General features: G+C 33.6%; 1 long non-coding RNA gene across 1 annotated transcript; it reads right to left on the bottom strand.

The window, feature by feature from the left end:
• Positions 1-10375: 10375 nt before the first annotated feature.
• LOC145810239 (uncharacterized) lies at positions 10376-12657 on the bottom strand. Its single transcript, XR_014353819.1, has 3 exons — positions 10803-12657; positions 10535-10656; positions 10376-10414 (listed from the first exon to the last, which is right to left on the bottom strand). It is a non-coding gene; the product is annotated as an uncharacterized LOC145810239 (long non-coding RNA).
• Positions 12658-17104: the final 4447 nt, after the last annotated feature.

The following is a 17104-nucleotide window of genomic DNA, read 5'->3' as shown; positions in this document are numbered from 1 at the left end:
GAACCCATACATCAATTAAAAATCAGTCTAAATTCGTTCAAGTATATAAATGAGTTTAAATGAGTTGAACATTTAAATGGGTACCTACTAGACCACCACCTCTATTGACGCCACTCCATCATCACCTCCTCCACACCATCCACAACAATCATCCCAATCACCCCCTCCAACAATCTCAATTAAAAAAAATAGTTCAACAAAGTGGATGGGGTTGGGCTGATTGATTTAATCTGTATCAAATTTAATTTAATTTGTTTAAAATTGTTCATTAAATAGGCGAGTTTGGTGTAAGTTATTTTATTGCATAACCTGTTTTGATTTGCCCAAATCTATCTATTTGCCAACTAACGAACCAACTAGCAAATTAAGCTTGGATTGAGTAGTGGGATGAACCATTTAGAGCATTGCTCAATCCAAGTTAAATAAGTCAATTTTTTTCAATTTGAATTTTGAAAAGAAACAAGTTCATTTTTCTAACCTCAAATATAAATTGTTAATTATGTATGACCTGAAAGTTGTAGCAGGTTCTATCAGATAGGTTCCATCAAATTATATAATTTGTGATTCAGTCACATCTCAACCATTGCATAGACACGGTTGGCCCTGAGTTTCCGGGGACTAAGGCGAAATAATTTTTCGGGGCCGTTTTAGATATTTATAAAAAATAAAAATAAAAATCACTTTGTTTGGTTTAGAGTTTTCAAAAATAATTGTTTGAGTTTGCAATTCATATATTTTTTTATTTGGTAACGTTTTTTTTAAAAAAAAATATAAATATTATAGTTTGTAAGCGTATCTAAATTAGTTGTATCTACAAAATAAATAAATAAAAAATGTGTAAAATATTTTTAAAAAAAAATACGAAAAAACAGAGGGGAAAAAAAATAGGCCACACAAAATTAGGCCAACGATTGATACATATACATATATTTTATATTTTATTTTTTTAATTGGACTAACAACTAAAACTTATAAATATTTTTTAATTGGACCTTTTATCAATTGGGCCAAATAGATTTTTTGAGGCCTCCTTTAAAATAGCCTAAATTAATTAAACAGAATTTGACCATTTTAAGTTTTTAATATAGTACAAGATTAAATTTGGGACCTTTTTTTGGGCCCTAGGCACAGGCCTCACCAGCCTTAGCCCAGGGCCAGCCATGTGCCTAGAGGGCCATACCAGGTTACATCTTTGATATAATACATATAACTATACGCATATATAGGACAATGAAATCAACATGAAATTTTAACCCCCCAAAAAAGAAGGTAATGTTACATATAGATCATATTTAATTTGACAAGTCATGCTTAACAAAATGAAAAATCATAGCAAGACAGTGAGAACTATCTCAATATAGTCTTAAATCTATACTATATCTATATATAAATGTAGTGTAGTTTCTAAAGCTTCCAAACTCTTAAACTTGGCCTCTCATTTAAAATTGAGACAATCTCTTCTACTTGGCAGTCTAAGAAGCTTTCCTTTTCATTTTTCCTAATTTCTAATAAAAAGTCATTTTTTTTATATTTTTTTAAAAAAAAGTAAAATTTGAAATAATATGCATATAGAACTCAAAATATGACCAACTCTAATTTAAGATATTTCAAATCTAAATATTAAAAAATAAATGACATATTCCACTCTCAATTCTTCGAAGATATGATCAAATCCAATTTAAGATTCCAAATCTAATTATTAAAAAATAAATGGAATATTTACTCTCAATTCTTCTATTACTAGCATGTCACCCGTGCTATGCACATGTGACGACCACCTCCTTAATTAAGTAAATTAATTATGTTGATTATATGCTTATTGTTAATTATGTGATTATGTGTTATGAAGTGTTATTGAATTGCTATGTGATTATTTGAATTGTATTATTGTGGATAGATAGGTTAGGGTGAAAATTAAACCTGTCTGATTCATTAACTTTAACAAGTTAGAATTACGAAATTGGGTAGGAATTAGAGCCTAAATCACACTAATATAATGAAATTTGATGTAATAAAGATTATATTGTGATAAGGATTAATTTAATTTAATTAGAAATGATTTATTAGCTTTAGTTGAATTAATTAAAATCCTACTCATCTATTTATCCATTTAATTGGTATAAGGGAAGATAGCGGGTTCAGTTGAGTCCTTTGCACACACACGTAGAGAGAGAAGGGAGGAGTAGGCATTTGAGAGTTCAACTAAGATTAGAAGAAGAAGAAGAAGAAATTGAAAAGAGGGTTAGGGAAAACATTGAAGACAACTCAAATTGTTTACTCTAGGTAAGAACTCCTCTCTTTACCCTCATGAATTTGAAGTAATGTACTCAAAACATAAGAAATTCAAGAGTGTTTAAGGAACTCATAAGTTTAGTTGTAAGATTTGTTGATATAGATGGAAATTGATACATGCATGGCAAGATTAATAGTAACAGTCAGTTGCTATGAATGCCACAAGTACAATGGGACAAACATTCATTCCGTCAACAATATCATTTTAGAAAGCAATACAGTTAATCATTCAGAAAATAATTATAATTGAACATAACTTTACAACATTGTTACTCACAGTGGGCTCCCTGACTATGTGTCTAAAAAGCAGCATCCGACCTAAACAAGCAAAGTCAAGCTCAATTCGATTACAATCATATCCTTCTGTTATTCAATCAATCCTATTCAGTTCGGTACTTATATCTATTCAATTCTTTTGCTTCTTACTCGATGGTCAAGCACCAGAGCAAAGTTAGCGGCATCGACTTGATTCCGTTTTGTCAAGCTAACCTATTGTACCTCACCGCGAGGTTCCAAACCATTATGTCAAGGCTTTTTAGGTGATCTAAATCCACCCTTTTTGAATGCTATATGAAGTCAAGTGAATGTTTCATAATTTGTTTTGGCTTTGGGATTTAATTCCCCAATACGTCTTTTATTTTGTACTTAGACGTGTTTTGGACCTAAGTGTTGACATATATGTTTGGATATGGACTTGGACTTATGTGTGTATCGGTAAATATATATATATATATATATATAAGTTGTTTGTGCATTTAGGTCCTCACAGCTCTTTGGACATTATATTTTATTATTTACAGGCTTCCGCCGGCCCCTCCTATTGTATAATTGTTATTACTGTTAAGCAGGCCTTTGGTAATCATGGATTATTGGCCGGTTACGATGCTAAACCCTTAGGGGCGGGTTTGGGTCGTGACAACACATGATAAAATAATATATTATTTCAAATCTAAATATTAAAAAATAAATGACATATTCCACTCTCAATTCTTCGAGGATATGATGAAATATAATTTAAGATTCCAAATCTAATTATTAAAAAATAAATAGAATATTTTACTCTCAATTCTTCTGTTATTAGAGTTTTATTTGATTTGCTTTTTTTTTCCCCACATTTATCTTATTTTATATATCTTTAAATTTGAAATTGATTTTTTTTCTTCTTCCAAATCTAATTATTAAAAAATAAATGAAATATTTTACTCTCAGTACTTTTATTATTAGAGTTTTATTGATTTGCTTTTTTTCCCCCACATTTATCTTATTTTTTTGAAAACTCCTCCCTCCCTCTTTCTCTCTTAGAAGATTTTATTTGATCTTCTCTTTCCATAATTCTTAGAGTTTATCTTCAAATTTAAACTATCGAATATATCCGATTGAAAGTTATATATTATCCTTTTGCAATCATACTGATTAAGTGTTGCTACTTTTGTGATTAGAGTTTTATTGATTTGATTCCCCCCCCCCCCCCCCCCAAACACACACACACACACACACACATTTATCTTATTTTTTTGAAAACTCCTCCCTCCCCCTTCCTCTCTTAGAAGAATGTATTTGATATTCTTTTTTCTATAATTCTTAGAGTTTATCTTCAAATTTAAACTATTGAGTCTATCCGATTAAAAGTTATATATTATCCTTTCACGATCATATTGATCAAGTGTTGCTACTTTTCTGATTGTGATTTTTGGATTTTCAATATTTCTGTGTTTTCCATGTATGCTATAAATCTATCATTTCTCATTCAATTGATTTGCATGTGTGTTTGTTTGTATTATTGATTTTGTGTGTGTATATGTGCTACACTAAGGAAATTTTTTTTTTCCCTCTTGGATTGGACATAAAGGAAAATAGTACAACAAATTAGAGACAAGAAGCCTGAGAAACTCATCTCGAATCATAGTAGAAGAGGTGTCCCTCAATAGCGCAATGGTTAGAAATGAAATGCAGAAACAACCAATAATTTTTTTCTCATTATGATGTGGCCTGAGCATTATTATTTATATTTTATACGATAATTTTTTGAATGAATATTGCTATCTTTTCATTATGTTTCTTCTCATTTATGATATACTTTTATTATTGAAATAGCTCGAATATACTTGCACAAAGACACAATTTTTGTATTTATTGATAAAATTACAGGTTTGATATGCATTAGGAATTTAAATAGTGCTCATATACATTAGATTTTTGGTCAAATGCAATTTTAATGGTGTTCATATAAATTGTCTTTTGGTTGTAGCATTGTTCCTGTTAGTCTTTGTTTTTTTTCTTTTCTTTCCTTTTTTTTACAAGTCTTACTCTGAGATATGGTAGGAAATTTTTTTTAATGGTACTGTTGTGGATGATACTATGAGTGCTCCAATCGAAATCTAGTTATTATTTTGTTTTACAAAATCCAAAATATAATATGTACTTATTTGGTTTGAAAGTCGAAAATATTATGTTTTGAAATGAAAACTCTACCATACTACACTACAAGAAATTTCACTTTTGGAAACTAAAATTTTAGTCGCCAAAAGCCTTATTTCAGTTGCCAATTACTTTTGGCAACAAATATATTTGATCACCAGTTTGGTCGCCAATAGTTCGTCAGGAAAGACAATCGGCGACTAAAATTTTTTTGGTAGCCAAAAAGTGACCTATTGGTGACTAAAACTTTAGTCGCCATACATTTTTTAACAATAATTAAATATATATATTTTTTACTTTTAGCGACTAAATTATTTGATAGCCAATTGAACTTGTATGTTTGACAACTAACTATTTGGTAGCCAAAAGTGACCTATTGGTGATTAAAACTTTAGTCGCCATGTATTTTTTAACAATAATTATATATATATATATTTTTTTTTTTTAACTTTTAGCGACTAAATTATTTAGTAGCCAATTGAACATATATACTTGGCGACTAATTATTTGATAGCCAAAAGTTTCACTTTTTGAGAATTAACGACTAAAAATTTAGTAGCCAAAGTTTCTTTTTTACAATTGGCGACTAAAAGTTTAATAGCCAAAAGTTTCAATTTTTTTACAATTGGCGACTAAAGTTTTAGTAGCCAAAAGCCAACCTGTAATACTTGTTTAATCACTAAAAGGTCTCATTTAGTTTTTATAAATTGTTCTGTAATATTTTTTGCATCACCTGTAACTCGCGCATATACAAAATTATTCATTCATTCATTCGATTCTCAACAATTTAATAAAAATATTTCTCCACATTTTGTAGCATTCAATTTCCAACCATATACAAAACTTAACTATTAATTTTACATATCAAAGAAAATAAGAATCCATAAACATAGTATAATCCAACAAATACATATACTATCCAAACCAACAATTAAAATCCAAATTAAACAAAATCTTAATAACAAAACATATCAGGTGTGCATGTTTTCCATAAACAAAAATATAATGTAAATTGCGCCCATGCAAACATCATCAATCTGTCCCAAAAACATCACTATATCCATGCCAACATCATCAATTTGTAACAAAAAAATAATATCCATTAACATTTTATTGAATAACATTTCCATTTACAATTATATATAATAAAAAAAATAATAACATAGAACTTGAAAGTTATTATTTTCATGGAATCAATTACAAAATCATTTTATTTTTTAAGTAATTAGAAACTAAACAAAAACAGAAACAATGGTCATCAGGCTCATATGGAGTCAAAGCTTTTAGGGGAAGCAATTTCCAATATCTCAGCAAGAATGTTACAAGAAATCCATTGGAAAGAGTCCTATGGATGTCCAAGGTGAAATTTTGGGGGAAGGCCATGTTAGCAAGGAAGTCACATTGGTAGTCTTTTTATCAGAGAGCCCCATTGGTGCCAACCCAGCGGTGGGACAGGATGTAATTTTTGAAACCTCAAAGGGGAATATGTAATTTAGCTAAACTTCAAGGGGGTGTAGGTAATTTGCCCCTCAAAATAAACAAGTTTTTAAGTCCTAATGTGCCCATGAAAAAAAGAGAAGTAATGTTCCCAAGATTTTCTTTTCCCAATTTTTTTATTATCCAATTGTTTTATTAAGGAGATATACACCATCTCTACTTTTTTGTTTTATTAAGGAGATATACACCATCTCTACTTTTTGTATTTGCTTTGTTACAGCTGAAATTTCATATTTGTCACGAGGAAGCTGTCCATGACAACCACACGATGGCTCGGGGACTGTTTTAGATTTTCGTCCCCGGAACACCATTTTTTGACTAAGTTTAAGGCGTTTTCGACTCTTAACTCCTAATCTACGGGTCCGAATTACATTCTGTCTATTGTCACAGGTCATATTTGTCACGGGGAAGCTGTCCCTGACAGCCACATGGTGGTTCGGGGACTGTTTTGAATTTTTGCCCCCGGAACGCCATTTTCGACTAAGTTTAAAGCGTTTTCGGCTCTAACTCCTAACCTAAGCGTGCTATTTACATTCTTCCTGTTGTCACAGGTCGTATTTGTCAAGGGGAAGCTATCTGTGACAGCCACACAGTGGTTCGGGGGCTGTTTTGAATTTTCGCCCCCGGAACGCCATTTTTTGACTAAGTTTAAAGCGTTTTCGGCTCTAACTCCAAACCTAAGCGTGCTATTTACATTCTGTCTGTTGTCACAGGTCGTATTTGTCACGGGAAAGCTGTCTGTGACAGCCAAACGGTGGTTCCGGGGCTGTTTTGTTTTGAATTTTCGCCCCCAGAACGCCATTTTTCAACTAAGTTTAAGGCGTTTTCAGCTCTAACTCCCAACCTATGCGTGCTATTTACATTCCGTCTTTTGTCATATGTCGTATTTGTCATGGGGAAGCTGTTTGTGACAGCCACACGGTGGTTCGGGAGCTGTTTTGAATTTTCGCCCCCGGAACGCCATTTTTCGACTAAGTTTAAGGCGTTTTCGGCTTTAACTCCCAACCTACACGTGCTATTTACATTCCGTCTTTTGTCACAAGTCAGATTTGTCATGGGGAAGCTGTCTGTGACAGCCACACGGTGGTTCGGGGGGGCTGTTTTAAATTTTCGCCCCCCGGAACACTATTTTTCGACTAAGTTTAAGGCGTTTTGGGCTCTAACTCCCAACCTACGCATGCTATTTACATTTTGTCTATTGTCACAGGTCGTATTTGTCATGGGAAAGCTGTCCGTGACAGCCACACGGTGGTTCGGGGGTTGTTTTGAATTTTCGCCCTCAAAACGTCCTTTTTTTACTAAGTTTAAGGCGTTTTCGGTTCTAACTCACAACCTACGCGTGCTATTTACATTCCGTCTGTTGTCACAGGTCATATTTGTCATGGGGAAGCTGTCCATGCAACCACATGGTGGTTCGGGGCTGCTTTGAATTTCTGCCCCCGGAACTCCATATTTTGACCAAGTTTAAGGCATTTTCTGCTCTAACTCCCAACCTACACGTGCTATTTGCATTCCGTCTTTTGTCACAGGTCGTATTTGTCATGGGGAAGCTGTCCGTGACAGCCACACGGTGGTCCGGGGGCTGTTTTGAATTTTCGCCTCCGGAACGCCATTTTTCGACTAAGTTTAAGGCGTTTTCGACTCTTAATCTACGGGTCCGAATTACATTCCGTCTATTGTCACGGGTCGTATTTGTCATGGGGAAGCTGTCCGTGACAGCCGCTCTGTCTTTTTTTACATAATTAATTAATGTGTTATTTCTTTTCTCCTCTTATTTGTATAATGTCAAAACAATTCCAAGTTCTCCAAAACAATAATGTCAATATGTGAAGTATTTTTGTAGAACTTTTAGTATCATATAAATAAAATTCTTCTTACCAAATAGGGCAATTACCATCTGAACCCTGCAACAGAGTTGGGAGTCGTAAAACCATGTAGAGGACAAAGGTGAGAAACTACCATTTAATACTACAAAAATAAAAATAAAAAAGAGTATGCCTAGTTTAGTCCCCATGGGATGTGGGTAGAGAGGTAGATTGAGTACAGACTCAACCTTTGGCATTATTTGTACAAAATGGTTACTCTCACAGAGATACTATGTGACAATATGTCAACACCACAATTCTGAACAATGAATTCATGAAGCATGTAATTCACTAGAATCAAATTTGTAACCTAAAAAATTGCTAGAAAACTTGGTGAAGTTGTTTGGGTCTACTTTAACATGATTTTCTCTTCCACAACAACCAAAATAACAAGCATTAGGTATAGGAAAACAGACCACCACACAGAGACACATACACACCCAAATAAGGCAGGTAGTAAAAGCAACCTTGCATGGTAGTTGGTGCAGGAAAAATATTTCTGAAAAACAAAAAGAAAGAAGCCACTCTTATTGTAGATATAGCATTAAAACCAAATACCTTAAACCACTGTGTGTCTTTGCCTTTAAAAACCCAATTCACTTGCTGCCACAGAAGAGCAGGGTCTCTTGTCTTGGACCGATCTTCCACTTTGCAAGAATCTACTTCTCAATAATGACTTCAAAACAAGTACAACATAAAGCAGTCAAAAAGATTTCAATGCTTCATGGGCATAAATCCCAAACTTATTAACATCATGGCTAAATGCCAAGCATGGAAACAAAGCATAAAACAGATATATATGTGTGTGTGTGTGTGTGTGTGTGTGTGTGTGTGTGTGTGTGTGTGTGTGTGTGTGAATATTTTAATATAAAAAAGAAAAGACATAATTTGAATCATCTCGACAAGTAACATGCATGATACACAACTTTCTCATAACATGCATTGAATAATAATTGTGATCTTTACACAGTATTCCTGTAGAATACAAAAAACAAAAAATAATGAAACAATTTAAGAGAATAATTTGAAACATTCAAAGTCAAACTTAAATATATGAGGTATGAAACAGATCCAGCAATCACAACATACCAGAATGTTAGCACCAATACTAGTTCCAACAGCAAATAGAGGAGCCTTGGCATATTCATAATGAAGATAATGAATAACTTCGCTTTTATGAATCCAACAAGTTAAAGTAGAGTTTTTTTCCCTTTAAAATAATCCCACAAGATGTATAAATAGGTCCCTTACTAATCCTAGTTTAATCCTTAAAGTAAACCTTCAATCCAAATTCAACAAAAAATAAGACAAACAATCCCAACCATACAAAAAAATTCAGATTATTTAATATGAGATTATATAGATGTAGAAGTGATTGACACAAAGTTTAAAATAACTAAAGCCTAAATGGGTATGGAAACATGGAATTAGGAAATGGTACAAAAGGTTGTATAGCAAAAACAAGTAATGTCAGCACAAATCTAAAGCAAAATCACCAGCCTAAATACTTTACCCCAGACCTGCTAACCAATCCCCCTAATGCAAACTTTGACTTTTTGCAAGTTGAAAATAATATCATTAATTGAAAAATCCAAGGAGGGGCAAGATACTTTGATCCACATTGCAATCCTTAATTTAATAGTCTCACACAGCTCCCCAATTTACCAATAATTTCATTTTAAATTAAGGAGCTCATCAAAACAACTCAAGAGGAGCACAAGGACATTGCAGAAATAGAGTGCAACCAGTGTAATTTCTCAAAACAAAGTTGTGATAGACTTTTGGCAAGGGATTGAATTTGAATTGGTTTTTATCTTTCTTGTGAAGAACTAGATTAAAAGATTATAGCATGGTGCAATAATTCGAAGTCCCGTAATCACATTATTCTGTAGCAAAACAGAATAACCATGGTACAGCAGCAAGTAATATTAAAAAATGAAAACCAGGTTAACTGAATATTTCTGTTTGCACTAAATTCTCTGACTTGAAGACAACATAGTTTTCTTCTGTTAATAGTAGACAACCAACAACACTTGATACATTATATTGATCTCAACTCTTAAAGGCCTCAAAACCATAGACTTACTGCATAACTTTTTTCATCACTATAGTGGGAGTTGTAGATAAATAAAAATCACCAAAACAAACCGATGCAAACTTAGCAAAGACCATAATATCATTATCAGATATGTAATTCATATGTGATTTAATGGAGCATGTCTAATCATGATATTATCAAATAGAAGAGGGAAAAAATCAAATTTTTTCGGAGGAAATCAATTTCTACCTGATGGTATTGCTCATTCCACTTGGACCGGCACCATGGAGCCATGCACGAGCATCTAAAAAGAGGCAGAATTTCCACATCTACGAATCAAATTCACCAAAACACACAGAAAGAAAATAAATAAATAAATAAATAAAATCCACAAAATCAAAAACTTGTGATGAGGTATGCATACAAGTAACATTCGGATCGGAATCGATTGGATGATTGGAATTGGAAAGCCATTGCTTCGCATGCTCAACGCAGGGGATGTATAACGAATCCATCAATCGAAACTCTATGGCCTTAATCCAAACCCTAGGAGCAGATTAAGATCGTAAAATAAGAAGAAAAGGAAGAGAAGAAACAAAGAGAGAGGGGCTTCCGAGAGAGGGTTCTTCAATGGTGAATCAAGATCTGCAACTCTAAGGAGGAATTATCTGGGAGAGAGAGAGAGAGAGTACCTTCGTGATGTTCAGATATATCGACGGGTTGGATGGATAATACAATTTTGTGGATGGATCGGTCAAAATCAAAACTTAAATACGATAGATGCATAACTATATGAATCGAAATCAGTCAAAACTTTAATCGGTAAAGAAAGCAAGCACAATGTCGAAGAAATCTACAGAAAATTGAACGAAGATTACGATATATATATACACTACTATATCTACATGTATCGAAATCAGTCAAAAACTTCAATCGGAAAAGGACAGAATAACCTGAATGTCGATGGGAGCCGAGGCAATGGTGAGCTGCGGTGGCTATGTTCGACGGTGGAAGATTGACGGACACTGTGGTCGTGTGCGATGCTGAGATGAGGGGCGGGGTAATTGATCGTGCGCGCGCGCGTGTGTGTGTGTGTGTGAGAGAGAGAGAGAGAGAGAGAGGGAGAGCAAGAGAGAGAAAGAACCGTGTGAAGACTAAGGTAGCGTTTGGTAGAATTTTTTTAAATATGATTTGAGAATAGAATTGTATTTTACGTTTGTGAGTTTTGGAATTATGATTTAAGTGTGAAAAATTTATTTGGTGAATGAGTTTTGAAAATATTATTAAATTGAGTAGGAATTTTTTATATGACATATGATATCTAATACAAAAACTTACAACTCATAATCAAACACACAACTCAAAAATCTAGTAAAAAGCTCATAAATTTTTTTTAAAAAATCCAAAAATATTGTTTTATTAAACATATAAAAAAAAAGTGCCAATTGCAAAAAATAAATAATAAATAAATAAATAAATCTGTCATGTTCTGGTTGACCGGCCGGTTGAACGACCGGTTAAGCCAAATTTTTTTTAAAAAAAAATTGAAAATCCCGCCTGACACAGAGTTTTCTGTTGTTGTGGACATATAATTTGAAAACCCTATCCAAACATGGTATTAGAATGTGGGGGTAGAATTATAGTTTGAAAACCCTTCCAAACACAGCCTAAATTTCCCACTAAAATTTTGAACACATTTGCTGACTAAATTTTAGTCGCTGAACATAGATTTTTGGTGACTAAATTTTTAATGGCCAAAGATAAAAATTAATTTTTTATTTTTCATCGACGACTAAATAATTTTAACAGTCAAAACTAACTATTTGGCGACAAAAATTTTATTCAGTCGTTAAAAATAGATTTTTGCGACTAAAAAGATAAAAATTAATTTTTTAATTTTCATTCGGTGACTAAATAATTTTAGTCAAAACTAACTATTTGGTGACAAATTTGTTTAGTCGCTGAAAATAGATTTTTGGTGACTAAATTTTTAGTCACCAAAGATAAAATGTAATTTTTTATTTTTGGAATTTTTAAAAATATTTAAGAGGCGCAAAGTACAATAAGGGGAGATGAACTAGTTACTGTTTGGAATTTTTAAAAATAAATTTTTGAGTTTTAAATTTGTATTTTTATATTTTTAGTAATTTTTAAAAATATTTTAATCAATTTTTTAAAACATTTTAGATCCATTTAATCTTGATATATTAAAAAGTATAAAATTTATACAAAAATCTTTAAAAAAATTATTGAATAAAATAAAATACGAAAATTTATTAAAATGTATTAAAAGAGGTCATCAAGATGATAAAAGAGTTTTTTTTTTTTTAGTAGGATAAGAGTTGTTAAAAAAATAAAATAAAATGAATAAAAAAATTATTTATAAGATAAGGGAAAATATCTATATATACAATAATGTTATATGTAAACTATAAAAGTGTACAAATCAACTCCTTAATTATAAAAATGTATCAATTGAACCCTCTAATAGAAGGGGTCAAAGTGAAACATATCAATAGTTTAGGGGATTTATTTATGTATTTTTATAGTTTAGGGGCAAAGTAAACCAAACCAAACCAAACGAAGCCTTAAGTCCCATCAAATGGGGTCGGCTACATGAATCCTTCTTCTCCACGCGGCCCTATCAAAGGCCATTTCATTGGTCAAATTAAGTAGATTCATATCTCTATTTATAACGCTAGTCAACGTTAATCTAGGCCTACCTCGTCCCCTAACACTTCCATCTACCGTTACAGCATCGCATCTCTTCACTACTGCCTCTGTTGGTCTCCGTTGAATATGACCAAACCATCTCAAACGATTCTCTCTCAACTTATCTTCTATCGGTGCTACTCCTACCCATTCCCGAATACACTCATTCCTAATCCTGTCCTGTCTAGTCTTACCACACATCCACCTTAGCATCCTCATCTCAGCCACACTCATCTTATCTACATGTTGTTTCTTAGTTGCCCAACACTCCGTCCCATACAACATAGCTGGTCTAATAGCCGTTCTATAAAACTTACCTTTGAGTCTAGTAGGTATTCGTTTATCGCACAATACCCCAGACGCACTTCTCCACTTACACCATCCCGCCTTAATCCTATGGGCCACATCTGCATCAATCTCTCCCGCTGTTGTGATAATTGACCCTAAATAACGAAAATGTTCACTCTTAGGCAGTTCTTGGTTCTCAATCTTCACTTCTCCTCTGCTTTCATTGTTACTGTTACTAAATTTACACTCCATGTACTCTGTCTTAGTTCTGCTTATCCGAAATCCTTTAGATTCAAGAGCTTTTCTCCAGATCTCCAACTTTGTGTTAACTCCTTCTCTAGTCTCATCCACTAACACAATATCGTCTGCAAAAAGCATACACCATGGCACGTCATCCTGAATATTTATTGTCAACTCGTCCATAACTAAAGCAAAAAGATAAGGACTTAAGGTAGATCCTTGGTGTAACCCTACAGTGATAGGAAATTCATTTGTTTCTCCAGCTGGCGATCTAATAGTGGTCACCACCCCTTCATACATGTCCCTAATCACGTCAATGTAGCCTTTTGTCACCCCTTTCTTCTCTAATGCCCACCATATTATATCTCGGGGCACTCTGTCATGTGCTTTCTCAAGGTCGATAGACACCATATGAATGTCTCTTTTCTTTTCTTTATACTTTTCTATTACTCTCCTCAAAAGATAGATCGCTTCCATTGTTGACCTACCAGGCATAAACCCAAATTGATTCTCTGACACCTCTGTTATGTCTCGCAATCGACGTTCCATCACCCTCTCCCACACTTTCATTATATGACACATTAGCTTAATTCCTCTATAGTTGTTACAATTCTGGACATCACCTTTATTCTTATAGATTGGCACTAAAATACTCTTCCTCCACTCATCTGGCATGTTTCTAGTCAACAAAATTTTACTAAACAACCTAGTCAACCAAGCAACTCCCTTTTTACCCAAACACTTCCAAGCTTCAATAGGGATATCATCAGGTCCTAAAGCCTTATTTGATTTCATCTTCTTAAGTGCAATCTCCACTTCAAAATTTCTAATCCTGCGATAGAACCTATAGTCTTGGTTTATCGTATTACTGATTATTTCTTCCCCTATTGTCGTACTTCCATGTTCCTCATATAATAGTTTCTCAAAATAATTCTTCCATCTTTCCTTAATCTCATCGTCCTTCACTAATACCTTAGAATCCTCACTCTTGATGCACTTTACTTGATTAAAATCTCTTGTTTTCCTCTCCCGCATCTTAGCAAGTTTGTATACCATCTTCTCTCCCTCCTTACTATCTAGTCTAGTGTATAGGTCATCATAAACTTTCAACTTAATCTCCCTCACTACTTTCTTGACCTCCTTATTAGCCAATCTATAGCTCTTAAGGTTTTCCTCAGTTCTATCCTTCTGCCACTTTTTAAAGCACTCTTTTTTTGCCTTAACTACCGCTTGGACCTCTTCCCTCCACCACCAAGTTTCCCTAGAGCTGGGTCCCGTTCCTTTCGACTCTCCAAGCACTTCCCTTGAGATTCTCCTCATACAATTGGCCATCGAATTCCATATAGTGTTAGCCCCACCTTCTAAGTCCCAAGTACCTTCCTTATCCATTCGATTCTTAAATATTTCTAGTTTATCCCCTTTTAAGTCCCACCATCTCGTCCTACGACGCCCACCATCCTTCCTAGCTTGGTATTGCCCTCTAAAACATAAATCTAGTATCAAAATCCTATGTTAGGGGCAAAGTAATACTTCTTAATAATTTAAGAGGTCTATTTATATGTTTGTATAATTTAAGGAATCAAAATAATATATATATATTATAGTTTAAGAGATATGTACATAAATACTTACTTTTAAAAAAAAGTCAACAATCAGCCACGCTTGGAAGTGTTGATTTCAGTGGAAAAGTTAAAAAAAAAAAAAGTATTAGAAAGTTTAAAAAATTTAATTCATAAAGAAGTCAATTTTTTTTTTCATTCACTCTATTTTATACAATTTTTTTAGTAAAAAGTTAAAAAAGTCATTTTCAAACTTATTTATGTTTTCAATAATATTACGCATACATAGGACCAAGCACAAAACCAAATACGGAAATTGTTCATCTGAATGACCGGCTGAATGACCAAGCACTCGACCAGATGACAAGATGATAACCTCGGTCGACAAGATGATAGTCGCGGTCGATAAGATGACAACCGTGATTGACAAGATGATAGTCGTGGTCAACCACCTTGTCATCCGGTCAGCTGTTTGGTCGGTCGTTCAGATGAACAGTTTGTGTTTGGTTCTTTGTGTGCGTATCATTATTGTTATTTTGTTTATCTCACATTTCAATCTACCACACCAAAACTCATCATTATCATTAATATCATTATTTTTTATTATATTATTACTTACAAATAGAACAAAATTTGAATAAAGTCAAACAATAGATGAGAGTAACAATCAAAACAGTTTGTTGAAGAAACCCATCAAAGAGGAGATAAGTATTCACATAAATATCAAAATACAATTGATTTATGTGTTTTTCTTACATAAAAGTGAATATTTAGCTTGTTTTTCATTATTATTGTTCGGACTATCAGAACAGAACAAATTCACTTCATTCGGCAGTATATAGATGAACAAAGTGAATTTGTTCGGTGCTGAAAATCCAAACATGAAGTTCACCCTTGTTGTCCTCCTTCGCTGATGTCGCTTTCACCAGTGCCGGGTTCCCTAGTCATATTCCCTATATGTATGTGAATAAAAGAAAGATTTTTCAAAGGATTTTTCAAAAGTAATTTGAATTTCTTAATTTATTTTGTTTGGATGTACCTCAAAAAGATAATTTAGAAAAAAAATAGGATGTACTGAGAATAAAATATAATTATAAATAATTTAATAGAATATACTAAAAAATTAGAATCACTTAAACATTGTTGGATGTAAATAGAATTCCCCTAGCTAAAGTATGGGTTGCTAATAGTTGGATGTATTAATTGGGCGGGTTGGCCCTTGTGAGATTTGTTTCCCTTTGCTGTTTTATGTTGGGTTGTGGGCTATGTTTTTTAGTGGCTTATTGTAATCCATATAGGCATTGGGTTTTGGGACTAATTATGGTCTAAAACCATAGCCGATTTGGTCATGAAGATTGGCCTTGCAAACTTCATGTGATTCCAACTGAGGTTATTCTTGGGCCACTTCCAGCATGAGCGATTTGGGGGTCACTGTTATGGGGAATTAAAGTGCGTTGATTAGTCGTGATAGAGTTTGGGAGTTATGAGGACTATTGGATTGTTCAGGTTGGTTTGTGGTTTCTTAATAGTTTATTCTGTTTTGGTTAACGGTCTTCTGTTTTGACTACTTTTAAGCTATGCGAGTTATTGTTATCATGTCAATACATCTTAGGGCGGTTGGCATGGTCTGGTGGACTCTCATTGTTTGTGTCAGCTGAGATTCTTCCTTTTCTGTTGTTTCAACTCAGTGAATTGGATTCATATAAGTGGCCATGCAACTTCACATGACTCACTCATCCTGGTGCTGTTCTTTGGCCACTTCCAACATGGCTTGAAAGTGATTAAAGGGTTGCTAAGGGGAATTGAGGTTCTCGATAATTTGTGGTAGAGACTGGAGGTAGCATGGACAGTTCGTGGGGTATGGTTTATTGTGCGTATTCTTACTGATGTTGTGTCTGGTTTCAGTTGATCGTTTTGGTGGTAGTATGAGCAAAACTTAGGCTTTATGTATTGTTTGCTATTTATCATTTGCTATTGTTGTTAATGTACCGGCCTAGTTCTCTGTCTTCATTCTTTTGATGGCAGAAACAACCCGGAGCAAAATACTGGCAACAAATTATGTTATTTTTTTTTATTTTTTTGGTTGTCCCCCCTATTTCTTAAGGTTGTTCCCCCTGTTTTTTTCTACTATTGTGGCCTACTGCTATATGGATACTGCAATGTTGCCTACTGCTATTTTGTTGTCTGCTGTTGTG

This window comes from Camellia sinensis, chromosome 2 (genome assembly GCF_055761805.1).
Source record: "Camellia sinensis isolate YWXY chromosome 2, ASM5576180v1, whole genome shotgun sequence".
NCBI lineage: Eukaryota > Viridiplantae > Streptophyta > Magnoliopsida > Ericales > Theaceae > Camellia > Camellia sinensis.
Note: the sequence above shows the minus strand (reverse complement) of the source record. Positions and strands in the feature narration are given on the sequence as shown.